The sequence below is a fragment of the Prionailurus viverrinus genome, chromosome C1, assembly GCF_022837055.1.
Source record: "Prionailurus viverrinus isolate Anna chromosome C1, UM_Priviv_1.0, whole genome shotgun sequence".
Taxonomy (NCBI): Eukaryota; Metazoa; Chordata; class Mammalia; order Carnivora; family Felidae; genus Prionailurus; species Prionailurus viverrinus.
In genome coordinates, this window is record NC_062568.1 from 473,881 (window position 1) to 500,997 (window position 27,117).

General features: G+C 50.5%; 1 long non-coding RNA gene across 2 annotated transcripts; it reads left to right on the forward strand.

Annotated features, from left to right (window-relative positions):
• The first annotated feature begins 19,771 nt into the window (after positions 1-19,771).
• Positions 19,772-23,590, forward strand: LOC125172833 (uncharacterized). Of its 2 annotated transcripts, XR_007154851.1 has the most exons (4): positions 19,772-20,024; positions 20,200-20,378; positions 21,409-21,536; positions 21,951-23,590. It is a non-coding gene; the product is annotated as an uncharacterized LOC125172833 (long non-coding RNA). The 2 variants fall into 2 exon arrangements; XR_007154852.1 differs by lacking the exon at positions 21,409-21,536.
• Positions 23,591-27,117: the final 3,527 nt, after the last annotated feature.

Genomic DNA, 27,117 nt, shown 5'->3' on the forward strand with positions numbered 1-27,117 from the left:
AGTTCATTTTTGCTTTGACATGTGCTTTTGGAGACATGTCAAGTAAGAAGTTGCTGCAGCCAAGGTCAAAGAGGTCGGTGCCTATTTTCTTCTCTAGGATTTGGATGGTTTCCTGTCTCACTTTAGGTCCTTTATCCATTTTGAGTTTATTTTGCGTATGGTGTAAGAAAGCGGTCCAGGTTCATTTTTCTGCATGTTGCTGTCCAGTTCTCCCAGCACCATTTGCTAAAGAGACTGTCTTTTATTCACTGGATACTCTTTCTGGCTTTGTCAAAGATTAGTTGGCCATACATTTGTGGGTCCAATTCTGGGTTCTCTATTTTATTCCATTGGTCTATATGTCTGTTTTTGTGCCAATACCATACTGTCTTGATAATTACAGCTTTGTAGTACAGGCTAAAATCCAGGATTGTGATGTTGCCAGCTTTGGTTTTCTTTTTCAACATTGCTGCGACTATTTGGGGTCTGCTGTGGTTCCCTACAAACTTTAGGATTGTTTGTTCTAGCTCTGAGAGGAATGCTGGCTCTGTTTTTGATTGGAATTGTATTGACTGTGTAGATTGCTTTGGGTAGTATCGACATTTTAACAATATTAGTTCTTCCAATTCATGAGCTTGGGATGTTTTCCATTTCTTTGTGTCTTCTTCAATTTCCTTCATAAGCTTCCTATAGTTTTCAGAATACAGATCTTTTATTTCTTTTGTTAGGTTTATTTCTAGGTATTTTACGGTTCTCGTTGCAATTGTAAATGGGATCAATTCCTTGATATCTCTTTCTGTTGCTTCATTATTGGTGTATAGAAATGCAACCGATTTCTGTACATTGATTTTATATCCTGTGAACTTGCTGAATTCATGTATCAGTTCTAGCAGCTTTTGGGGGGGTCTTTCAGGTGTTCCGTGCAGAGTCTCATGTCATCTGCAAAAAGTGAAAGTTTGACTTCGTCTTTGTCAATTTGGATGCCTTTTATTTCATATTGTTGTCTGATTGCTGAGGCTAGGACTTCCCACACTATGTGAACAACAGTGGCGAGAGTGGACATCCCTGTCGTGCTCCTGATCTCGGCAGAAAGCTCTCAGTTCTTCCCCACTGAGGATGATATTAGCTGTGGGGCTCTCATATATGGCTTTTATGATGTTAAGGTATGTTCTTTCCTTCCTGACTTTCTTGAGGGTTTTTATTAAGAAACGATGCTGTATTTTGTCAAATGCTTTTTCCGCATCGATTGACAGGATCGTATGGTTCTTATCCTTTCTTCTATTAGTGCGATGTATCACGTTGATTGATTTGCAAATATTGAACCAGCTCTGCAGCCCAGGAATGAATCCCACTTGATCATGGTGAATAATTCTTTTAATATACTGTAGAATTTGATTTGCTAGTATAAGGATTTGCTTTTAATTAGGTAACTTTGGTTATGATTTCTTTGGTTCTTTTTTAAACATTTTAAAGTTTATTTATTTTGAGAGAGAGAGAGAAAGAGAGAGAGAACATGAGCAAGGGAAGGAGAGAGAGGGAGGGAGGGAGAGGGAGAATCCCAAGCAGCCTCCACATGGTCAGTACAGAGCCTGATGCAGGGCTCGATCTCACAAACTGCAAGATCATGACCTGAGCCGACATCAAGACTCCGTTGCTCAACTGGCTGAGACACTCAGGCTTCCCTGACTTCTTTGGTTCTATTTTAATAGAGATCTCTGAGAGTAGTACATAGTGTCTCTTTTCCTCAATTAGAATGCTGGGCTTTTTCTACAGCCCAGTTTCATGATCTCGAGTTAAAGAATGCCAATAACAGACATTTTTGAGGAAGTCAAATGACAACACAAAAGCTTAAGTGTATGCAATGAGAGCTCATTATTAGTAAAGCCTGTAAGTGCCAGGCAAACACATCTAACTTAGTCTGCACCTAGAAGCAGGTTCCGTGTTATGACACTGTTTTACTATGGTCCCATGCTGTGGCTGTGTGGACTCCCTTAGGGAACTCCCATGCAGTTATCACTGGCACATTACAATTGTTATGCACGGACTAATGTCAATATATATGCATTTAAGACTTCAATTATCGCACTAAATTATTTCTTCGTCTTTCAAGCATATTTTTCTCATCTGGGTTTAATGTAGATTTCCTCTCACATAAGCATCTGTGGAATGAGTCTGGACTTTGCTAAAGCAGGCGTGGTTAGAAGGGGAGGAAAGGAAGAATAATGGCTAATCATTAAGTTGTAGTGTGGGTGTCTGGTTGGGAAAAACCAGCTGGCCGAGCGACGGCGCTCCCTCTGATTCACAGACACGGGCGGTGACCCCTCTAGTCTGGCCAAGAAGGAGTCACATGCCTTTGGTGACTTCTTGATTTACTCTCAGAGATCAACTGTGAGTTGCAATGACTTCTTTGCCAAAACCTAGACTTAATTAAAAGTGGCTATTTCTAATTTTAGAACCGAGCTTGGAGCTTTATTCTAGTCGCTGCTCGGAAGTGGTGCTCAAGGGAAAAGCAGCCGGAAGCTGCAAGATCAGTTCTGTGTGTTCCCACTTAGGTGCACCGGGCATGGAGGCAGGAGCTTCTGCACCAGGGCAGGCCAGAAAGTCCCCAGCCGTACGGTAGGGCTCATACAACAAGCTGAGACCATAGATGGGCAAAAGGAAGCAAGGGAGAAGGCAAAACATTCAAAATCTTCATATTTGGAAGCATGTTTTAGTTGGAGTAATCATTATCAAGTAGGAAAATCAGGCCCTGGAAAGCCAGCCTAGGTGCCATGTTTATTTTAATGTAGGTTGGACTCTGATAATATCATACATCCTTGAGCCTGTTGAATTCAATATGGTGGACAAAGTGTGGCAGAATAAAATGACTCTTAAGCCACTGGTTCTGTCCATGAGTCAGCATTTACTGAACCCTTTCCTTATGAGTAGGACACCTGAGCCCTGTCAAGGCAACCTGACAGCCTTGGGACCCACCACCCAACACCAGCGTCATGAACACCGTCAGCCATCTTATCCACTTCCACTCCACTCCAGGGACATCCTCACCCAACACCATCACCGACACCATCCTCCTCTGGGGCTTCAGGCTTTGTTCGTTTACCAGCTCATTATTTGCACTCCAACCCCGTAAGGTAGATGGTGTTGTCCCCGTTTGGTCTGATGGAGTTGGAGAGTCAGAACATAGTCATCACTGGGGGGAGCTGCGTGCTAGCGGGCAGAGGAACTCTCCGGATCTCCCATTTCTCTTACGCTCAGCATGCTGGGTGCTTCGGGAGACGTCACCACGGCAATATCGAGGGGGAATGACCTCAGTGATAGTGTGCGATATTTATATCAGTGCCTACATATTTTGAAACACCTTTATATTTATTGTACCATTTAAATCTGTAACAGTCCTTGCAGAATCACAAGGACATATTCATAGGGTCAAATTTAAAACATGTTTAGTGACTGTGTCAATCCCCTCCAAAATGTTCAGCAAAGGAAGCATCTGAGAGCATATTTCCAAAATTAATCATTACGGTGTCGTGAGACACTGAAGTCTTTCCAGGACTGCTGGCCAATTCTCGATCAGTTTCCTCATGGAAACCGCACACCTAAAAAGCTCAACTGGAAAATGTGTGTGTTCAAAATGGCCAAAGGGCTCATTGGAAATGAGTTTGGTTTTTTTTTTGTTTTTTGTTTTTTTTTTTTTTTTAGCAGCTGTTTCTGCATGGGTGCCATGGATTAAGTGATTGAAATCGCTGATTGACCACCTCCTACATGTCAGCGTCCAGCCAGGCTGAAGATACAAGATGACTGAGACAGAGGTCCTGCCCGTGATGATATCCCCTCTCGCGAGAGAGCCAGACATCCAAGGAGGAGGTCAGCCCAACCGCAGCCCTGTAATAGCTTCATCCTCAGACAGATGTCTGAGGTTGTCTCCTCTGTCCTCCGTGGGACAGAGGAGAGATGCCCGCTCGGCCATGTGTGTGCCAAGGAGAAGTCAAGAAACAGGTCCAGGCCGAGCGGCCTCCTGAACTGTCTTGAAGCGTAAACAGCAGTGAACCAGGTGAAAAGAGGGACCAGGGAAGAGTCCGGGCTGAGGGAAGCTCTCGAACAGCACTTTGTGTGGGAAAGTCCTGGAGAGATTGTAGGGAACCTTCCTCGTCAGCCCAGGCCACTGACACAAGATAGCACAGACCGGGGGACTTAACCAACAGACACTTACTTCTCAGAGTTCTGGGGGCTGGGAGTCCAGGGTCAAGGTGCCGCCTGAATCAGTGCCCGGAGAGAGTTTGCTTCTTGGCTAGTAGATGGCCACCCTCTCAATGTGTGCTCACAGCGCCCTTCTTCAGTGTGAGCTTATGGGGTGGGGAGGGGAGGGAAGTAGGAAGGGGTGGGGGAAGGAGAGAAAGAGAGACAGAGAGAGACAGAGGGCAAGAGACCTCTGTGTCCCCTTTCTTATAAGTGCACCAGTCTCATCATGGCCCCACCTCCATAACCTCATCCAAACCTCTTTGAAACCTGATTACCTCCCGAAGGCCCCATTCCAAATACCATCCCATGAGGGGGTAGGGCCTCAACATATACATTTGGGGATGACGTAAGCACTCAACCTATACTAGAACTATGCACAGTTCAGCATTTCCAGAGTGGAAAGCAACGTGTGTCCGTTCGCCTGGGATTTTCCTGGCTTTGGTACTAAAGGTCCCAAATCCTAGGAACCTCCTCGGTCCCAAGAAAACTGGCAAAGATGGTCACCCGAGCGGCATGGTTGGAAGGATAGGCAGTGGCTAAATAGTGCAGGGTTTTGGATGTCAAGAGAAGGTGTTTTGGAATATATCCTGTGGGAAACAAGGATCTGCGAAAAGGTTTCAAGCAGAAATACTGCATGGTCAGGCAGGGCGAAAGAGAGACACGATGCACAGAGGTGACAGGTGACAGGTGGATATCCTAGCAAGTGTGGAGGGGGCAGAGCAGGGGATGGGGGTTGTCGCGTCAGGGGTATCTGGCGATCAGAGGTGGGGCGCCTGGGGTGGGGACGGTGCTGGGGTGCGGAGAACAGGTGTCCCGGGGTTGACGTGACCAGGATAGTTTGATTTCGGGTCTGTTGTGTCGAAGATTGTCCGTGTGACCGCCACATGCTTGACCACCTGGCAGACGGCCTCCGTCCTGACAGGCGTGCCTGTTTCTGTTGCTCTTTTAGCTCTGACCTGCCAGGAGCCAGAAAGGCGGAGAGCTGTGGCTTGACGACGTTTCTCGAGGACCGTGTGTGGGAGCAACAGAGCCAAAGGTGAGGACACGTGGTTTAAAATAGGCCCGAAGGGACGCCTGGGTGGCGCAGTCGGTTAAGTGTCCGACTTCAGCCAGGTCACGATCTCGCGGTCCGGGAGTTCGAGCGCCGCGTCGGGCTCTGGGTTGATGGCTCAGAGCCTGGAGCCTGTTTCCGATTCTGTGTCTCCCTCTCTCTCTGCCCCTCCCCCGTTCATGCTCTGTTTCTCTCTGTCCCAAAAATAAATAAACGTTGAAAAAAAAATTTTTTAAATAAGCCCGAAAACCCAGAAAAAAGTAGCTATGCACTGAGCACTAATATGTAACTCTTTAACACAAAGTTTTTCTAAGAGGCTTCCTGCGGCTCACATTTCCTTGAGTTCATTTCTTTTGGGGACGCTCGGACGTGTCACGTGGGCAGGAATTGGACTGAGGTTCTGGAAGGCACCAGGAGGGCGGGCCCGGCCCTGGCGTGGCTGGAGAAAGCTCCTGGATGCTCGGTCTGCGCTCAGCGCGTGGGAACAGACCTCCGGGACTCGAGCACAGTCAGGCATAAAGTTCCGTCCGCCCCTGTCCTCTCCGCCCTCCATCCTGAGCCAGGCGGTGGCCCCCCAGTGCGGTTGTCGCTCAGCCGTGAGGGCAGAAATCCGAGACCTGTGCAGGGTCGCCACGGGCGTCACTTACCAGGGACTGAAGCAGGTGGTTTTGAGACTGGAAAATCCTGGGGGCGGCGGGGGGCGGGGAAGCAGATGGGAGGCCCCAAAGGCCACTCGAGGGTACATTCTCGGCAGGCAAAGATGACGGTGTCTGGGGAAGTGGGGGTCTGAAGGCACCAGGGTTAAGCATTCCACACCCTTGTCATTACTGCCCTAGTCACCGCTGCCTTTTTGGAAGACGTCCACCGCTCGACTGCGCAGGGCCTCAGCCGACCAGGAAGTCCTCACAGGACAGGCAGCCCCAGCTTTGGGGGACAAAAGGCTCAGAAGCTCCGGGATCCCAGACGCTGAGCGGCCGCCTCAGCCTCTCTCCTGGGCTCCATGACTGTCCTGGCTTGAGCCGTCTCACCGGTGGGGACCGTGCTGACTCTCACCTGCCCCCAAACCTCCTGGCCACTCTCTCCCCGCCAATACCATCCGATTCACATGTTGAGGCCGCCAAGGAGAGTCCTCGAATCCAAAGTGGCTCAGACCTGAGCAGAGAAGCTCGGCGGGCTCGCACGGCGTCGTGCGCACCCGGGCTGGGCGCCAGCGGGTCCGTCGGGGCGTTTTCCTCCTGTTTCTCTGTGCTCACGCCAGCCTCAGTTCTCCGCACTGGAGATGGGCTTTCCTCCGCTCGTGGGAAGCCAGAACACCAGTGAGCGTGGCCTGCTCGTTGCAGAGTAGGGGGGCACTGACCACCCTCTCCCTCTGATCCCAGGTTCACAAGTCCCAGGGAAGGGCTGCGGTGGCCATGGGTATGTAGGAGACAACGGCTCCCACCTGTATCACCCGTCGGAGGTTGTAAGAGGACACCCCCGTAAAGGAGAAGACAGGTGCCCGCCTGACAAACTCCTAGGGGAGCTGTGGGTCTTACACATGCAAAGGTCCTGCTTCCCTGGGACGCTCGGTATGGGGGGGCGGGGAGGGGGGAGGTGGCCAGTGACAGCCAGTGACTCAGTGAGGCCGGGGAGCAGGTGGACCCAGGGTCTGGGGTGCAGACGAGGCTGGACAGGCAGGCAGAGGCCAGATGACGGGGCTTAGATCGTCGTACCGAGGATGTCCTATTTTGTCCCCTTGGTGACCCTGAGTTGTGGCAAAGACGCGAGCAAGAGGGAGAAATGATTGGATCGGCTTGCTCTGGAGTGGGGCGGGGCCGGAGGGGGGGGTAAAGGACAGATCAGGGAGGAGAGACACTGGATTCTTGAATTTGACGCCGGGGGCAGACGTGGTGGCAACTGACCAAGATGAGAGGGTGGACCTGGGGGGGCGGGGATTGAAACGATTCTATACCCGACTGGCTGGGGGCACAGGGAGGGAGGGGGCCATCGAGGATGATTCTCAACTGAGCCGATGTGGCCCGTGGTTGCAGCACCTTCTAAGGGCAGGACTGCTAGATTCGGGTCCCCAAACCTGGGGCAGACCAGTGTGTGGAGCTGCTTGCTTATCATCTCAATGTGGGTAACCCCCACACGTCTCAAACCAACACATCCCACACAGCTAGCTCGGTCTGCCTCCGCCCTGCCCCCCACTTCCAACCTGCTCCTGCTCTGTTTTCCTGAAAGGCCCCTGCATTCCTCAAAGGTAACGTTTTTCTCCTGCCCCAGGGCCTTTGCATGTGATGGTCTCTCTACTTGGGCTGTTCCGGCCCCCAATCCACTTGTTATCTCCAACTCCTGCTCAGAGGGCAGTTTCTGATCCCACAGGGGTCTTTCTGAGAGTACTATATTCTTTCCCATCAGGGTACCCAGCATGGTTTGGAATTGCATATTTATTTGTGTATGTAAATGAAGAGTATCTGGATATTCATTATCTGCCTGGATAATACCCCCCAGGAAGCCATGGATCGTTTCTTTTACTCATCGTTGTTCCCGGTACACGATAGGTACTTCTTGAAACAGTGGTTTATTGTTGGAATCAGCTGGGAAATTTTAAAAATTCTGATGCCACTATGCTTCCCCCAGAATTTTTGATTTCATTGGTCTGAGGATGTGGTCTGGGCTTTTTTTTTTTTTTTTCTTTCTGAGAAGCTCCCAGGGGATTCTAATGCACAACAAAGTTCACGATTCTAAGAACTCATATTCCTGGACCTACTCCAGATTTACAGACTCGTCTCTTTGGGTGGGGTCCAGGGAATTTGCACTTTGACTGACTACCCAGGAAATTCTCATCAAACCTCAAATCTGAGGCACGCGGTGCAGGGAGCCATATCACTGTGGCTGTGGAAGGGACCTCGGGGGACAGTGTGTGGGGAGAAGGGGGGGTGGCCGCTGGCCGAAGTCCCCGTGGCTGGTGCTGCGTCCTGTACTTTGGCTACACATTACCACACTGGAGGTGGTTAAAAAATTCAGGTGTTCGAGCCTCACCACCCTCCCCTCTACCCCCAAGACAATCTTACTTAATGGATCTTTGATCTTTGGTGGGGCCCTCGTCTCTCTGTCTCTCTATTGCTTAAAAACTCTCCCTGTATGGGCATGCAAGCTGGTGCGGCCACTCTGGAAAGCAGGATGGAGCTTCCTCAAAAAACTAAAAATAGAACTACCCTACAACCCAGCAACTGCACTACTAGGCATTTATCCAAGGGATACAGGTGTGCTGTTTCGAAGGGACACATGCACCCCATGTTTATAGCAGCACTATCGACAATAGCCAAAGTATGGAAGGAACCCAAATGTCCATTGATGGATGAATGCATAAAGAAGGTGTGATATATATACACAATGGAGTATTATTCGGCAATCAAGAAGAATGAAATCCGGCCATTGGCAACTACGTGAATGGAACTGGAGGGTATTATGCTAAGTGAAATCAGTCAGAGAAAGACAGAAATCATATGACTTCACTCCTATGAGGGCTTTAAGAGACAAAACAGATGAATATAAGGGAAGGGAAACAAAAATAATACAAAAACAGGGAGGGGGACAAACCAGAAGAGACTCTTAAATACAGAGAACAAACTGAGGGTTGCTGGAGGGGTTGGGGGACGGAGGATGGGCTAAATGGGTCAGGGGCACTAAGGAATCTACTCCCAAAGTCATTGTTGCACTAGATGCTAACTAACTTGGGTGTAAATTTAAAACAATAAAAAATAAAGGAAGTTAAAATAAAAAAATAAGTTATGGGGATTGAGGAATGCACTTGTGACGAGTGCGGGGTGAAGTATGGAAGTATTAAATTACTACGTTGTACCCTTGAACTAATATTACATTGTATGTTAACTAACTGGAATTTAAATGAAAACTTAAAAAACGTATAGAGCATTTATAGCATTGAATCTTTTTTTAACATTAAAAAAAAACCTCTCCCTGTAATCCAGGTGCAGTCAGGGCTCAGATGGGTGGGCGGGAGAAAGCAAGCAGAAAAGTCTGGAGTGGGTCAGGCTGAGCGCTGGGCTCCGTGGGGCTGGCAACTAAAAGGAGGCAGAATAAGTCAGAGTTTGGAGACTGTGGCTGAACCACCAGGTTCTAGGTCAGGAGAATGTATTAGTGTTTTAGGGCTGCATATCAGCTGATCACAAACCCTGTGGCTTAAAACGGCAGACATGTGTTGTCTCTCTGTTCTGGAGCCAGAAATTCAAAGTCAAGGTGCTTCCAAGGTGGGCTCCTTCTGGAAAGTCCCTCTCCAAACTTCTACCCCAGCTTCTGAGGGCAGTTGTCAGTCCTTGGCTCAGACGCACTGCTCCGATCTCTGCCTCTGGTTCCCTCTCCCTGTGTGTCCTCTGTCTCTGTGTCTCCAGTCTCGCCCTCCTTTCTTACAGGGGCACGCCAGTCGTGGGAGTTATGGTCCACCCTAAATCCATTTTGGGCTCACCTTGAGATCCTTAGCTTAATGACATCTATAAAAACATGATTTTCAAATACGTTCACATTGGCAACTACTGGGAGCTAAGACTTGGACATATCTTTTGGGGGGGGGCATTATCCAATGCACCAGAGAGGGTAAGGGGGCTTGCAGTTTTCTACAAATGGCCAGCTGACTGCTGGGAAAACACCTGACTGGAGCAGCTCACTCAGAAGGGATGCACCGGGTCAGGTACCCCCTCCTCCTGCCTTAGAAACGGGGTCCATGAAGACTCAGCATGTGCTAGGCGTTAATGACCATGGGGGAGAGGCCAGACTCTCAGCTTTGAAATCAAAACCTTTAAGATTTATATGTGTGCGCGCGCGCACACACACACACACACACCCCCCCTCTGTTTAATTAAGGTGCAAGGTGGCTGACTAGGTGGGTGGCTGGGATCCGGCCAGTTCCCCCTCCCCCGTGACGCCATCCTGGGAGAAGATACACAGAGGAAGGTCACGTTTGCTGCTGGGCTCACGCATCAGCTTTGTTACTGCGATCATCACCATTATTAACTTGGTTAGTATTTTCACATGAGAAGTGCTCTACTCACACGAGTGGGGTTGACCATCTATGAGAATCTGTACATTTTCAAGTTCTAAAGGAGGCTTAAAATACTTGGCGGACAGAAAGGGGCTCTGTCTCCTCATGCAGAGAGTGGAGGCAAAGCTTGAGTGATCTTTGCTCGGGGCGTGGCTGGCATTTTTGTTTCCAGTAAATGTTAGGAAGGCAGTCTCTCGCAAAGCGAAATGTTGGATGTGAGTGTCTCTGAGTCAGAAATCGTCTTGTGGTTCTCCTCTTCTGCTTGGTGATTAGTAAAGAGGCGGTCATGAGGTCTGCAGATATTTGCCCACCCAGAATTGCTGTGACCATATTAGCACAGGAAATACCTCAAATTCCGGGTACTTTGAAAGAAACATCATCGAGGGGCAACATCCCCCTTCGCCACCCAATAGCCTTACGGTTTTGTTTGAACATCAAACTCCGAAACATGTTTCCCCCAACTTTGTTCAATGGGCCGAATACCATCAGTTTAGATAAAGTAAATGTTTCACAACTGTTTCAATGAGGTTTTGGGCAGCGAGCTGCGGACAGAGCCGCCTGGGTGAAGCCGCCTGCACTATCCTGAGAGCAGAGAATAAAGACAATGACTTTGCCACCAGACCCGCACTCCAGAAAAACACTTCCATAGTAGGCTGAGTGTCATAAGACGTGCTAAAAAAAAAAAAAAAGTTTTTAAAATGCAAGACTGTGTGGAAGAACTTTGCCTTCAGAACTTATCTTCACGTGCACTTGTAGACAATGTGAATTAAAAATATGTTTGGGGCGCGTGAGTGGCTCAGTCAATTGAGCATCCGACTTCGGCTCAGGTCATGATCTCACGGTTCATGAGTTCGAGCCCCACGTCGGGCTCTGTGCTGACAGCTCAGAGCCTGGAGCCTGCTTCAGATTCTGTGTCTCCCTCTCTCTCTGCCCCTCCCCTGCTTGCGCTCTGTCTGTCTCTCTCTCAAAAATAATAAATATTAAAAAAAATTTAAAAAATATGTTAAAAAGTAAGGGTCCCCCCCCCTTTATTTTGAAAACAATCCATGTTTATTGCAGGACCTGTGAGCTGATCAGAAAGAAATATGAAGAAGAAAATAAAATCTGCAGAAATGTTATCACCTGGTCATCGTACCTGTTCCCCCCGAGGAGCTGATTTCCAGGCCCTTCTGGGGGAAGCTGTCGGCTCCGAGTCCAGGGGGTGGGTTTATCGGCTCTGCAGGGGCCCCTCCCCGGCTCTTATCATCCGCTCTCAGACCTTGCTCCCTTTTCTTTACCAATCTCTGCTGGGCTTGCAGAGCACAGTCAGCTGGGACCATTTCCTGCAAAGTCCGCCCCCCCCCCCCCCGGGGACCAGATCTGTTTTTTTTTTGCCTGGTAGACGATTCTCACCCTCAGTTGCAAACTTCATTTCGATTTCTGAATCTCAGTGCCATGAAAGTAATTCTATTTGGGGCCGCTGACTAGAGGGGCGGTTGAAGAAATGGACGCAAGACACGAGCCGAGTGACCTCCCAGCTGGACAGCATCCTGGGCGCGCGTGCAGCCCTTGGTCCTCCCGTCCCTGCCTCACGGGGCCGGACCGGCCACACTGGCCTCTTTCAGGCCACGAGCATGCCCTTACTCCGTGATTCCTGCAGGACGTATTTATACTCTTGAGACACCGCAACACAAGTCCAGAGGCCGCAGGAAACAAACCCCAAACTCAACCACGCCAGTGGCCCGCTGCTCCCGCGTCCCTGCCCTTCCCCCGCCCCAGCCCATAACAAAATGGGTTGAATCATATCCGGAATGGACGCGAAATCAAATCTCTTCTTCAGTTCCGCTGTTTGGGTAGAGACTTTCTCAAGGGGACAGGAAAGAAGCCTCTCATCCTTTGGGAACTCGAGGGAATGTTTCTTGGCACACTGGTGTTTTTCAGCTCAGCGGTTAGTTGAAAAGGAAATTGTGTAGCGGTCTGAAAGGAGATAATAATTGTTCCAAGGAGTTCTGCTTTGACATGGCACATTAAAAAAAAAAAATTCTTCCATGGTGAGAAACCCATAGGTTGGGATGTTCCGGAATTGAGTGTGGAGGCTCAGACAGACGTCAAGGTCCCGTCTCTGGGCGCTTCTGTGCTCGGCCATCCTGGGCGCTGGGCTGGAACCCAGCCTGTCCCCCAGGTCACGTGACTGTCCTCCTTTGTCGTGCGAGTTGCAGAAAAACACCTACTCTTTCTTGGTCTCCCTCGCCACCCTCCCTCCCCCCAGTTGCCATGAAATTCACATAACACAGAATTCACCATTTAAACCATTTTAGAGTGTATAATTTAGTACCACTAGATCGTTCACCATGTTGTCAATCGTCACCTCTACTTCGTTCCAGAACATTTTTGTCACCCCAAATGGCATCTTGTTAGCAGCCACTCCCCGTTCCCCTTTCCTTCCAGGCTCTGGCAGCCACTGATCTGCTTTCTGCCTCTAGAAGAAGGTTTGCTTTCATGTGAATGGAATCATATGGTAGGTGGGCTTTCGAGTCTGGCTTCCTTCGCTCAGCATCATGCTGTCGTCAAGCTTCACTCACATTAGAGCTGCCTTGCTTCTTCTCATGGCCAAATAATAGTCCATCACGTGGATGGAACACACTTGCTTATCCTGCTGGTCTCTTATAAAGAGCAAGGAAGGCCTCTTCCAAAGCCCCTGGCAGATTCTTCCTCAACCTCACCGACCAGACCTGCATCCCGGGCTAGAATCGGATCCAAATACAGGCATGGTGTTGAGATCCAGGGTGGGCTTCTCCTTCCTGTCTAGAGGAGTGCTCCTTCCTTGGGCTCTCCGAATCCTTCAGGGAGCTCTCTGAATACAGCGGGAGCTCTGCCTGGTGAGAACCCGTGTGGGGAAGGATGTGGAGAGGCGGTCCACACTGCCTGCTACAGCGTCTGCCTCCCAAGCTAATGATGCATTTCTCTCAGGTAAATAAACCAGGTGGTTAAATTAAAATTCGATGAAGGTCCTATGTGATAGATATTTACCAAATGGGAGACCATGCCCCCCTTTGGCAGACAAAATTTACAAGAGAAAGTTTTCTAGAACTATGGGTCACAATTCTTTTTTTTTTAATTTTTAAAATGTTTATTTAGTTTTGAGAGAGAGAGACAGAAAGAGCATGAGTTGGGGAGGGGCAGAGAGAGAGGGGCAGGGGACACACAGATTTCTTTCGAAGCAGGTTCCAGGCTCTGAGCTGTCAGCACAGAGCCTGGCGCGGGGCTTGAACCCACAAACCGCAAGATCATGACCTGAGCTGAATGAAGTCGGATGCTTCACTGACTGGGCCACCCAAAGGCCCCCACAATTTCTTTTTTAAAATGTTTACTGATTTAGAGAGAGAGCTTGAGTGCACACGCTCATGAGTAGGGGAGGGGCAGAGAGAGGGAGAGAGAATCCCAGGCAGGTTCAGTGCAGAGCCTGACATGGGGCCCGATCTCACGAACTGTGAGATCATGACCTGAGCCGCAATCAAGAGTGAGATGCTTAACCGATGAGCCACCCAGGCGCCCCAATGCACAATTCCTAAGCACGCGTGTAGGGCTAAGGATGTACAGAGAGAGCAGATGGAGAGAAAGAAATGTGTGACAAGAGAACCATAGTGTTTTATGAGCATCTTTCTCCCCTCAGCCCCCCGCCATCTTCTTGCCTTAAGTGAGGAGGGGACGACTCACCCACAGGGATGGGGGAACGTCTGAACTGTGTTCTGTGCAACTGGAAAGACCTGATGCTTGGGCTTCTTGGCTGAAAAAGCCCTGGGAGCCTATGGCTGTCAGAGAGGCCAGACTGGGACTGACCATACTCCCAGACACGGGCAGGATGAGGAATGCAGACATTTCCTGTGACCGGATGTGGACCATCCTGGAAAGAGAACCATGTGAGTTGCCTTGGTCTTGTCCCAGAGGCCATGCAGAGAGGTCCCAGCAGATACCTGGGGCTGGAGGAAGAATGGACACAGAGGACCGCTCACAACCCAGATGCATCCACCTGGGTCACGGGAGCTGCAGGAGGGAAAGCCCAGAGAGAGTCCGCCACGGGAACTGATGGACCCAGCAAAGGCAGAATCACGCTCAGTGCCTGAGGAATTCTGCATAGGGCTGGCCCTTTCCTGGGATTCTTTCTATTTCAAACATTCTAACCAGCAGAAGCTACTGTGACCTGGGAGGGGGTGGGGTGCTGGCTGGGGACAACTGGTCAACCCCCATTTGAATAATAGTATTTCACTCATGTGTCTGCATATTGAGAATCCAATAGGATTTTTGCCCCCTCATTGTCTCTCTTGTTCCAACCTGGCCTCGACCATAAAGAAGCAAGTTGAGAGACATCTTGGAAGTTGCTAATGCCATTGTCTTCTTATTACCAGTGAGGAGGCAAAGGCCCAGAGAGTTTCCGCGGCTGCCTCTTGTTCATGATGCTCAGCAGGTGCTGGGCTCACATACGACCTCGGCCCTCCTGCCTCCCGACTGAGGGCCCTCTCGACTCCCCAACATAACTGTGTAAGGGAAGTGAATGCAATTAGGAAGTTAAGTAAAAATGACACCAATGTGAATAACTGAATTCTGTTTCTTGGGATATCTAACACATCAGATGTATTTTGTTATAGGGATGAGGGAACAGCGATCAGCCCGTCCTCTTCTCTCGAATATAAACTTATTTCTGCTGCCTTGTTCTTCTAGGGCATTGTCACGTCCTTAGCAATGTGGGTGCCATATTGAAGGCATGACCAGAAATGCATATTTCAAGACTGGATAAAGGATGGCATGTTTAAAATAATTTGCTTTTACCCATAAGGTTATTTGGTGTCTACGAGAGGATTCCATCATCGGAAATTTTGTTTTAAAGTTAATTTGTACTTTATGACATCATTTTGTCATCCTGCAAGAATATACTAAACTTGCATATTCCTGAGTGTTTTTATACCTTGCTGTCTTGACATTTCAAAGGCTCGGATATCGGCGAAGCCTCAATCATTCACTGCGGTTAAATAGCACAATGATACAAGAAGGAGGGTGGGTGTTGGCTGGGGCATGGCAGGCCAGCGAGCTTGTGTTGGACCCTGGCTGGCTACTTCTCTTGGGGTCTAGGGCCTGAAATATTGTCAGGGTGTGTGTATGTGTGTGCGTGCGTGTGTGCACAGGGTGTGCATGTGTGTAAATATCTTTGAGTGTGGGGTATCTTTGTGGTTAATTTGGTTAAGGTAGTGGGCAGAAAAATGACCCCCAAAGATGCCCATGTCCTGATCTCTGACCCGTGGGCTTGTTACATTATATGGCAAAAAGGAATTATGGTTGCAGATAGAACTAAGGTTGCTAATCAGCTGACCTTAAAACAGGGAGATTTTCTTGACTTATCCCGATGGACCCCCATGTAACCACAAGGAGCCTTAAAAGTGGGAGAGGAGGGGCACCTGGGTGGCTTGGTCAGTTAAGCGTCCGACTTCAGCTCAGGTCATGATCTCACGGTCCGTGAGCTTGAGCCCCGCGTCGGGCTCTGTGCTGACAGCTCAGAGCCTGGGGCCTGTTTCGGATTCTGTGTCTCCCTCTCTTTCTGACCCTCCCCTGTTCATGCTCTGTCTCTCTCTGTCTCAAAAAATAAATAAACATTAAAAAAAATTTTAAAAAAAAGTGGGAGAGGAAAAGAGTCAGTGTCCAAGAAGATGTGACCGTAGAAGCAGGTCAGAGTGACGGGTTAATGAGGACTCACACGCTATTGGTTGACCCTCAAGACGAAGGGACTGAGAGCCAAGGAACCAGGCAGCCTCCAGGACGTGGAAAAGGCAAGGGCATGTGTTCTCCCACCGGAGCCTCCATGAGGGAAAGCCGCCTGAAGACACCTTGACTTTAGCTCAGTGGGACAGCATAAGACCGCTAACCTACACAACTGTATGATAGTAAGTACATTGGTATTGTCTTAAGCCGTTGTTTTTGTGGTGATTTGCTCCAGTAGCCATAGAGAATTAACAAATCAGTTGAACTGAGACGGAAACACACATCTGGAGTTTATAAACACAGGTGCTTGATTTGTTAAAGCCAAATAGTTCAGGCCGACCGTGTGCACTGAAGACAATCACGTGCGTCCAGAGGCTGGAAAAATCTGGAACAGAACGGTGTTTTATGCGGTCACGACCTGTGATGTTTTGGCCCCAGACACGATAAGCCAGCCCAAATCCTCTTGTCAGATTCGTCAGAGCTTTCCCATGGATTGAAGAAAGTCTGAAGGAGTGTGGGTTAGAATTCTGAGACCCGTATCCATCATGACGTTTGCATAAATGGCATATTTCATTGCCTTTGACATTTGTAAGGATCAGGCTGTTGGCGTCTGATGGCTGTTGGAAGTGTAAATTATGTTCTTTCTGCACAGCATGGCGGTGAGCTCCTAATGGTGTTGAGGCACAGACAACAGTGAATCGCTTCCCTAATTTCATTCCCCGTCAGCCACAATCACAGGGAAAGGAGAGGAAACGGTCAAGGCCAGTTTCCTGGGGGATTTCCCAAACTGGTGGCATAAACCTTCAGTGAGAACAAAGCTCTTGTTTCTTCCTAAGTCTGACGCACTTTTGGTTGTTGAAGTTTGGACGCTATGGTTCCCACGCCAGAAAGGATCTATTCTTAATTCAAGGTTTTAAAACTTTAATGTCTTTCCCTTTTAGCTAAAAATTGTAAAACAGAGTGTTCTTGATCTTCCACTTTAATCCATTGACAAGCCTTAAACACGCGCAGTTGGCTTTGAACTTTGAGTGGAGCTTGCCCTGAGAATATTCCGGAAGGCTAGTTTTTGTCCCGGGGCTCTATTAATATGGACAGTGAGGCCACCTGTCAGCAAAAGGTTTTGCCCCCAGCAGATGGGAGGGATTTGATCAACCTCTTCTCCTCGTTGCTTGGGAACTCGGAGCCTTTAGTCAAATAAACACAGCTTCGTTCCTGGCCTTCCATTCATCATTCCTGATGCCGGGACCTGGGCGGGGAGGGAGCCTCAGTGCTGCTTCCAAGTCACGAAACTGTCCAAACAGAATGTCTTATAGTCACGAGAGATGGAGAGAAATGCAAAGAAATCGTGTCTTGACATACATATTTTCCCCTTAACATGAGCCCCAGTGATGAAATTCAGTTCCCCCCCGAGGTTGTGCTGACGGATGAGATCTCACTGCAGATACAGGCAAGTGATATCCGTGCCCTAGATGCACGGAACTTCATAAAAACCGCTGTCTTTCCCGAACTCGAGTCAGGCCAAAGAGTCCCGCTGTTACTGAGGCAGACCAGGTGCTTCTCTTTGGGGCCCAGGTGAAGGGACGGGACCGGAGGCCGCGATGGGGCTGCTTTGTCATGCAGGGGCAGGTGCTCTGTCTTTGGGGACACGTTCAGTGACGGTGGCCCATGATGCCAGGCACTGTCCAGCAGCCAGGGGTAAGCCCCGAGCAGAGCAGGCCCGTCTTCTCCCTCCTGGACTGTCCTGTAAGCAAGGCCGCAGACTGTGAGCAGGTACACAAGGCAGTGAGGAGCCCAACGAGAGACGAGAAATCTGTGGGAGAAGGGAGATGCTCAGGTGGTGAGAAAGAGGGTTGTGAGTGAAGACAGGGCATTAGTGGCACATTTGCCCTTGGAAGAACTGTCTTGGCCCAGGAGACAGCCAGTGCAAAGGCCCCGAGGTAGGTGTGTGAAGCTGGAGGCATGGCGAGGGGCCGGCATGGATGGAGCCTGTAGAGCGAGGGGCGGGTGTGGAACGCGGCTGGCGAGGCCGTGTGGGCTGTGAGGGCTTCAGATTGTGAGTCACGAGGGTCATTGGGACCCGCTCGACTGCCACTTTAAGGGCATTCTGGTTGCCATTTGGAGGGGACACGGGTGACCAAGGGCTCCCGTTATGTCGTAGATGCTGGGCTGTAGGGTCTGCTGAAGGACTGGACGCTGGGAGACAGAGACAGAGAGACGACAGAGGCGGAAGAAGAAGGAGACAGACAGGGAGAGAGGGGGCCGAGGGAAGGAAGGCAGGACTCTGAGGCATTTGACCCGGAAGCTCTCGGAAGCTCGGTGTCCACTTCCTGCAGTGGGCAGACCGGCAGCGGGTGGGTGGGCTTGTGTGATCCCTGGGAGGCGTCTGTTCTGGCCCATTAGACGGCCACGTGGCATCCACACGAGGGACATTTCGGAGCGCCCACATCAAAGGAGGGGCAGGAGGCTCCCATCGGCATGTGCCCTCTCGGCCCCCGTCACTCATCGAGGTGCGCGCAGAAATGACCAGATGCCCCTCCGACAGCTTCTGTTCCTTCCTGGTTCACCGTTCTCCACCAGTTCATCCTTCACTCTGGTGCCCACGCGATCGTTCTGCCATGTGAGTCTAAAGGTGTTACAGCCACCGTACGACCCTCTAAGCCTCCGTGTGTCCCTGGGGTCAAACCCAACATGGGCCCCTCCTGGCCTGGCCCGTCTACTCCCCGCTCCGGGGCTGTGCGGTGCTCCAGCAACAGTGACAATTCAAAGAACACCGGTGACAATGACTGTTCATCTTCCCGAATGCCCCCCGGTGCACCCAGCTCTGGGCTGTGGGCTTTTTACGCATCAGCTCATTCACTGCTCGCTGATCAGCCCCACGAAGCCGTGAGCGTTATGATTCCTGCTTCCCAGTGGCGGAAACGGCAAGAGCCTACCAGAACAGCGTCCTAGGTCCCTCCGGTGAAGTCGAGCTGGGTTCTTAACCCATATGCCTGTGAGTCTTCGATCAGCAGCCTCAGCATCACCTGGGCTCTTGTTAGAAATGCAAATCCCTGGGCTCCAGCCCAGACCCGCTGAATCAGCAACTGCGGGCTGGAGCTCAGAGACGTGAGTCCTCTTAGGCCTTCCAGGAGACTCCGAGGGAGAACACTGCACCGCACCGTTCTGTGCTTCGGTTAGGCCCAAATGCCATGCTGTTGTGGCGCATTAAGCCCCCTGCCTTTGCACATGCAAAGTCAAAGATCATCCTTCGAGACGTATCTCCTGGGTCCCGGAAGTCTTCTCTGGAGCCCTGATCCTTGAGGACACCCCTTTCTGTGCCAACAGAGCATGCTTTGTGTCACTACCTAGTAGGGCGCAGCACAGGAGATCCCGGGTGCTGTTTTATAGGCTCGCACGAGGCTGTACCTTCCTGGAGGGCAGGACTTGGTTGAACTTTTGCCACTTGAATGCACGGCATCGGTGTATGTTTTTGAGCCATCAACATCCACCTTGCCACCCGTTATTTATTGCTGCAATGACCCTGGGTAATAACGAGCAGACCCCGGTGGCACAGGACAATAAACATCAATGTTTGCTCCAAGTTCTGTGGGTCCATGGGGCCGTTCTGCTGACCCGTGCTGGGCTTAGCTCAGAGGCTCTGCTGAACTTGGCCGGGCTCTCTGCACATCTGGAGCTCAGCGGGGACAACTGAGATGAGTTGGCTTGGCTATGAGACTCCTCACATCCCTCCAGCAGACAAGCCTGGGCTTGTCAGCATCGCGACGGGAAGGTTTGAGAAAGAGAGACAGAATCCCACGGGCTCCTGTGAACAGGGCCACCTCTGACTCACCCTCTTCACTGCAGCTCGCCACAGAGCCGGCCCAGATTCAAGGGCGGGTGAACAGACCCTGCTTCTTGATGGGAGGGGCCGGCAAGCCCCCATCGCAGAGGACGCAGACCCGGGGACCGAATTTGCCGTAAATCGAACACCACTTGTGATACCCAGTAAGTGTCCGAAATCTGTAGGTTTGATTTTGGGGTTTGAAGGAATGCGTTTTCTCAGTGTGAGGTGGAGAGGGTTATTAAGTGAGGATCCTTTACAACATCGATTACAGTTTAGGTGACATTAAACTGAAAATCACTGCATAGAGATATCTTTCATAAATCTATCTTATTCAAGTGATATTCAGTAAGGTACAATTCCCAACAACAAAGTACCCGACAACGAAGCAATTGGAAAAGTCGTTTGGAGTTGGCTGTTTTGGGACCTGCTACTTGCGAATGTCAGAACGATTTCGGGACTGGCTTCTCGGAGATGGGGCCTGGGAACGGCATGTGAAGCATCTGGAAGAGGGGCAGGTAGATGGAACGGTGGGGTGTGGGCAGGAAGGGAGGAGCCTGGGATTGCCAGTGTTCTGAGCCCTCACGAGGGGGGTCTGGCTGCATCCTGGAGGCATGCGGGGCTCGCTTCTTCTTGGTGGTGGAGGCTGGGTGGGCAGCATGAATGCCGGTCGTGTGGGACCTACTGGTGAACCCATCGTTGCTAGGAGACGTTAACCCCCGCCGGGCGGGGCAGCTGAATGGAGGGAACTTCATAAAAGCAGTGACTCATGGAGGTGGTATAGCCAGAATCTTCCAGAACTACAAAGCAGAGGGCTGTGTCCTAAGCTCCTCTTGCTGTCACCATGCACGGGACTTGCCTCGGTCACATCATGGCTCCAGCCTCGTCCCCTGAAGTGCAGCAAACACCTCTTACTCACATGATGTGTTATTGTCTGAGTTTCTTTCTTGCTCTAAGAGCAATGATTCATGCATTTGAATTAAACAGTAAATTAACAACAGCTGCTTCCTTCCCAAGAAAAACAAATAAAAAACCTTTCGCCCTGGAAGGCAGCAAAACCAAGCTGATTTATAATTCTGGGAGGAAAAGGGCCATTCTTGATGGGACACCGAGGCTCAAACGATTAATACGCGGCTGCACGAAACTTCAAAGACCAAACTCAATCCAACCAAATTAAACCATAACATCACAAAACTTGTGAATGGTAAGAAATGCTAAAAATTTAGGAGGCCAATAAAACCAAGAGAAAATACTCGAATCGTCTCTGACAGAAAAAAAAAAAAACAATAAGGAAAATAACAACCCAAAGAAATATTGGTAAAGATCACAAAGAGGGGATTCACAAAAGATAAAAAATGCAAAGGGACAATTAGCTAATGGAAAAGATGTTCAGTGTTGCTGATAACCAAATAAGCAGTACATCTTGAAAAATGAGACACTTTTAATTTATATTAGAGAGAGGAAATAGGTTAGAACTCCTCGGTGTTGGGACAGAAATGGGGACTCTCCAAAGTGGCCCGCAGTCAGCTGCCCGTGTCCTTGTCTCAGCCTTCATGGCAAATGATCGCACATGCGCGGCGGTGTGGCCGGGAAGAAGACAGCTTTCGATTTCATCCATCGGGTGCCACAGTCAGACACACTGATGCCCAGTCACCCTCGGGCAGGCAGCTTCTAAGGTAATGAGTTTGGCTTCCTCTCTTCCTGCCTTTTGCTTCACACACTTCCTGCCACGTTGTCAGCCATGTTCAACAGGCCTCATCATCCGTGGCAGCAAAATCTGCTTTCTGCCAATTCCGCTCTTCTCTCAGTTTCTAGGTGTCCCTGCTCATTCTTCTGTCCTTCTTTGGCTAAGCTTCAGTGAGTGAGAGGCATGGTTGGCAGAGGCAGGCGTGACCCAGGATGTGTCGGGGAGCAGAGGGGACCTGACAGGTGGGGTGGGTCCAGAGACCCTCGGAGGACAGAGACATTGAGGTGGGATTCTGAGGGGGGAAGACTGGAATTAGGAAGGTGACGGACACGATGCCGACCGCCAGTGAGTGATTAATGGATCCCACCTCTCATTCTGTCTGCCCTCTCTTGTGTCCCTCCAGCTCAAAATAGAGACACCTTTGGTGACTGGAGCTTTAGGAAGAGAGAAGGCCGGAGAGGCAACAGGGATGAATGTGAAGATACTACAGGCCAAACAGCCGGGGCCTCACTGGAGGAACATGCTTCTTCACTTAGACTGGTCAGGCACAAATTCAGTGCAGCACGGGCAGTGGCTTCTGTCGAAGGTGACAGTCTGGCCGCGATACGTCCAAAGTGCCCCCCTGCCAGCTCTAGACAAGGAACCGTGTCCAGAGAAGGCCTGGCCGCTGGTCGGGTCTCAGTTAAGTGCGTACTAGACAAATGCACGGCGGGTTGCAGCCGAGACTTCGTGGCAGGTATTGACGCAGATGCTGTTGGTGACGGCCTCTCCCCCATCCCTTGGCTCCTACGTTTCTGTGCAGCCGGTAGACTCCCAACGGTGACCATCTGTATCTCCTTGCCTACGCTGTCCACACGCTGGGTGGGCTGGAAATGCCAGGGAGGTGCCCTCCCCGCTCAGGCAACCCCCTTAGCCCTGACTGAGGGGAGCTGGTGGATAAATGCCCAGGTCCCTCCCCCCAGCATGGGACGCGAGATAACCCCCGGTCATGATCCCGGATGGCGTCCAGAGTCCCCAGAGCACTGAGCCACAATAGGAACTTATTTGACAACAGACCCCTTCCTGGCTTTCTGCCTGTCTCTGTCACCGCCCCCTCCCATACCTGTGTGTCCTGTTGTCACCGCCCCCCCACCCCCCCACCCCCGCACTGGAATGTATGTCTCTGATTCTACTTCTGGGGGAATCCATCCAAGAGGTGTGGAGCCCCTCGCCATTCCGGAGCCTGAAGTGCAGCCTCCAAGATAACAGTGCTGGGCAGTGAATCCCGGGGGCGGGAGATGCATAGACCAGAGGGCCAAGCCCCCCTGTCACTGGCTTTCTTTTCTCTCCCAAGCACCTTCTTAGGGATTGTCCTAACTTGCTGTTAACCAGACTCTGTGTGCCTTTTAGCACAGAGACGGCACAAGGAAAGGGCGTATTTCTATTTAGATCTTCACTAGCAATAATTTAGGGTGACAGAATAGGCCACCCATCCTAAGTGACAGGAGAGCCGGGAAGCTGTCCATCCTATTCTGTTTTTTCATTACGTTTTTTTCAATGTTTATTTTTGAGACAGAGCATGAGCAGGAGGAGGGGCAGAGGGAGAATGAGACACAGAACCCGAAGCAGGTTCCAGGCTCTGAGCTGTCAGCACAGAGCCCGACGCGGGACTCGAACCCATGAACCGCGAGATCACGGCCTGAGCCGAAGTCGGATGCTTCACCGACTGAGCCCCCCAGGCACCTCTGTCCTATTCTTCATTGTATTTCCAACGCCTAGAACAGTGCCGGGCACAAAGTAGATGCAGGACAAACGTTAGATGAATGCATCAAATTCATCTGCCTCCGAGAATCATACTGTTTTCTAAATAGTGTTTGCAGGTTCTGTATTTTGCTGCGTGTTCTAATGCCGGCCTTGTCTGTAAGTTCTGTGTCACCAGTGTTCCCCGCAACCACAGCTCACAGTGCCTTGGATCCATTTCTCTGACCAGCTTTCATATTGCCGAACGAATTCTGCAAGGTGTAAAACGTTTGTATCAATTTTATTAAAATTCTATTTCCAGTCTTGCGGATTCTTGTGATCTGTTCGGCTCCCCGTGAAGGTGTCAGCTTGCAATGCGTATCACACCCACAAAGCAAGAAGTCTTGTGAAGACAGAATCCTCAAAGGGAGTTTGCGTGAGCTCTGGGGACCAGAGTCTCAACTAGTTATCGGTTAAGACCCTCCACGGCCAGGGGACTATGTGTCAGTGCCTGGTGGGTGTCCTTAATTGAGGCCGCACAAAATGACAAGATTTTGTTGATGATACTGAGTTCAGGACCACATGGCAGTTATGGCAACATAACTAAGTACAATCATCTACAACAACCAGGAAGACTCCGTTTCCTCCTCACGAGAGGTCGTGACAACCCTTGTCCCCTGGGGCAAAGGGGGTTGCCTCGGTGCTGACCCGTCTGGTTTTCCCTTCTCCCCATTTCTGCTGATTTTCCCCTCTGTGTTTCTCATTGTTTCTGTCCCATCCAGACGGTGCTAAGAATACAGCTCTTTTATTTTCAAGCCTCCTTATATCTGCTGAGGAGTAATTTTCAGCCTCAGCTCTAATACGAAAAGCTCAAAGTTCACTTTAAGCAGACATCAATCGATTGCTAGGGGGCTCCTTCCAGGCTGCTCTGTAAGGGTGCTGGCCGTCTGCCTGACTTGTTTTCACCAAAGTAGCTCCGTGTTTCATCTCAGCAAGCTTTGTCGGTGCGTCTGTAGGACAGTCAGTGCGTGTTCCTGGGCTGTGGCGGTCAGAGGGTTTGTGTAATCTGTTTATTCCCTTTGGAAAGACGGGAGTTTCTCGGTTGGGGGTCCCCACTGAGAATGGATCGTTTGTGGAGACGGACAGTGATACGCGCATCCCAGGAATCCCAGCAATGTCGCCCACGATCTGCAGCTCGGGGACTGTGAGGGGACCCAGCACGGTCCTGTATATGGAAGGGGCCCAATAAACGTTTGTTGAATGAATGGCCGATGTCTAAGCATTTCACGCCCAGGACGGTGTAGGTCGTCTGTTATCTTGTCTCAAAACCTGCATTCAGTGCAACGGAGTAAGGACACGTCCTCAACAATGTTTCCACCCTCAACAAAGGTTTAATGAACCTCTAATGTGTTCCAGACTCTTAAGGTGGTGGGGGTCCCTCCCTGTTCTCAGTTTTTCCATCTACCAAATGGGGAGAACAATATCAGCCTTTCAGGGGAGGGGGCTACGGTGTCCTGGCGGGAGACCAGCAGCCGGGGACTGTCTTCAGTGTCATCTTCTCATCCGTCTGACTTGTCTGTGTTCTTTGATTTTCTGGCCACATAGGTCTTCTGATGCTGGGCATTGGACCAGGGGGCACTTTAAAAAAATGTTAATATCTATTTATATTTCAGAGACAGAGAGACAGAGCATAAGTGGGGGAGGGGCAGAGAAAGGGGGAGACACAGAATCCAAAGCAGGCTCCAGGCTCTGAGCTGTCAGCCCAGAGCCCGACGCGGGGTTTGAACCCACGAACCGCAAGATCATGACCTGAGCCGAAGTCTGACGCTCAACCAACTGAGCCACCCAGGAGCCCCGATAATCTGGACTCTTGTGGATGGAATATCAGAGCACAATTGCCTCTAATCCAGGTGTCTTCTATTAGGTTCCCTGAGAGCCTGAGATAGAGACACGCCTTCCAGAAGTGTTTTAGGGAGCACACTTGGGGAGCACTCAGGCAGACCTGGGTCGAGGGAGAGGTTAGACCTTAATGCAGTCACGGCTGAGGACTCTGCTAAGCTCCAGGGCTGGGACGGCCATTCAGAGCTGTCTTGAGTCAAAGCAACAGGCTAAGCCTTGAACTTTGCATCAAGCGGTCGCTGGAGACAGGCTGTGCTCAGGAAGGGTGGAACCTTGACGAGGCAGCTCGCTGCAGCTGAGGGCCATCGAGAGGCTGGGGGTGGGGGGTGGGGAGAGAGATCATGGGCCGTGACGTCTGCCACTGGGGAAGGAGTCACTCCCTCTGCCTGTTGGGTTAGTGCCTTTCCTATGGTGGGCGCTCTGGGGTGGGTGTCAGCACCCTCACCCCTCACCCCTCCCGTCCACCTCCGTGGGCCCATCCCCACGCGCCTGACCCAGACGTCCTGCCTCCAGTCTGAGTCCCCAGTCTTGCAGTCTCTCACCGTCCGAAGCCACTGACAGCCGTCTGCCATGGCCCGCGAGGCCAAGCATCTTCCCAGCTTGGCCAGCTTTGCTGCCACACAAAGCGAGCAACTGGGAAGGCGATTATGCCTCGAGGACCTCACTTTCACCTTCGGAAGCGCATTCTTAGATCAGTGTCTCCAAAGCCAATCTCCCGAACAACTCCTCCGTCCAGAAAGATACTCTTGCAAAAAAAGGATTTGTGGTCAAAGACAGGTGGGAAATGGTGAACCTAGCAGCTCTTTCTTGGAGACCCAGTTCTCATGAGCATATTAATGATTTGGAGGAACCCCAACAGAGACGTTGTAAATGCATCATCTTCATAACTTCCTTTTGTAGAACACACGCTCTCCCTCTCACGGAACCAATATATGTTAAAAACCGCTACTTTTTTTTTTTTAATTTTTTTTTCAACGTTTTTATTTATTTTTGGGACAGAGAGAGACAGAGCATGAACGGGGGAGGGGCAGAGAGAGAGGGAGACACAGAATCGGAAACAGGCTCCAGGCTCTGAGCCATCAGCCCAGAGCCTGATGCGGGGCTCGAACTCCCGGACCGCGAGATCGTGACCTGGCTGAAGTCGGACGCTTAACCGACTGTGCCACCCAGGCGCCCCTAAAAACCGCTACCTTTAATTAACCCGCCAACTCCAGATTTTAAAACACATGCTACCCCTGGGCAGGTTATCACACTATATCTCCGCTTTTTGCGTGGATAAGACCATATTTAATATTTTCTTTAAGGACCGGGTGAGTCACGGCAAATAATTATGGTTAGTAGGAGTGGGGAGTGGGCGGGGAGCGGGGACTTCAGTCAGAAGAGAGAGAGAGCTAGCTATCTGAGAGATGCTTTCTGTGGCTCACCATTTTCTTCTCTGGCCCTCTGCCCGTCCCTCTTTGTTTATTAAAAGCAGGCCCTGCAGACGCTTGTGTGATGTTGGCAAGACGGAGAAAGACATCTCTGAGCCTGAGATTAGAGGCGGAATTTATAGCCGTGCTGGAAATTGCAGACAACAAACCCGTGCAGTCAGTTACAGGCGGGGCTGTGGATACAGAGGACGGCTGTCCGGGATCGCCCCCGAGACTGCGTGGAGGCCGCAGCCTGGTCAGATGCAAAACCGGTCAGGCAGGGGGACCATTAGAACGGAGGCTTCTCCGTCCAGTGTCACCAGAGAGCCAGCCGCAAATGCTCTGTGTATGGAAGCAGACCCACGAGCTGCGTCTCTTCTGCAGGGTCTGCTTCTTGGAATCATCACTGAAATCTCTGGCTGAACACGAGCTTTTCGCGTTGGGTATTATCTCTCTCTCTCTCTCTCTCTCTCTCTTTTGTCTGAGAGAGAGCATTCTAGATCCGAGGTTATGCTGGATAGATTTCATTAGCTCTGATAATAG